We start from the raw sequence: 278 nt of genomic DNA on the forward strand, positions 1-278 counted from the left end.
CCTGCCAGGGGGGCTCACAGGTGGGTGCTCGCAGGGGCAGGGGGGCTGCCTGGGGGTGCAGGCAGGGCCAGCGCTGGGGGTGTGGGCAGGACAAATGGTCTTGGTTGGGGCAGGACCTGCTCTGCCTGTGGCAAGCGCAGCATGGGTGTAAACTTTCAGGGGCTTCCTTGGGCTCCCTCAGGTGTGAACCATCAGCCAGGGTTGCCAGCAGCAAGGCTGAGCCCCTCTTTGCTTCTGTTACACCCCTCGCAGACTCGCATGGGCTATCGGACGAAGAA

The 278-nt window shown here is 64.4% G+C and overlaps 1 protein-coding gene across 1 annotated transcript in view; it reads left to right on the top strand.

The window, feature by feature from the left end:
• Positions 1–278, top strand: part of LOC104501602 (ankyrin repeat and fibronectin type-III domain-containing protein 1-like) — a gene marked incomplete at its 5' end in the record, with an annotated part of 10,616 nt that overhangs the window by 6,654 nt on the left and 3,684 nt on the right. The window lies entirely within an intron of this gene.

The sequence above is a fragment of the Buceros rhinoceros genome, unplaced genomic scaffold (assembly GCF_000710305.1).
Source record: "Buceros rhinoceros silvestris isolate BGI_N320 unplaced genomic scaffold, ASM71030v1 scaffold16611, whole genome shotgun sequence".
In the NCBI taxonomy this organism is placed as follows: domain Eukaryota; kingdom Metazoa; phylum Chordata; class Aves; order Bucerotiformes; family Bucerotidae; genus Buceros; species Buceros rhinoceros.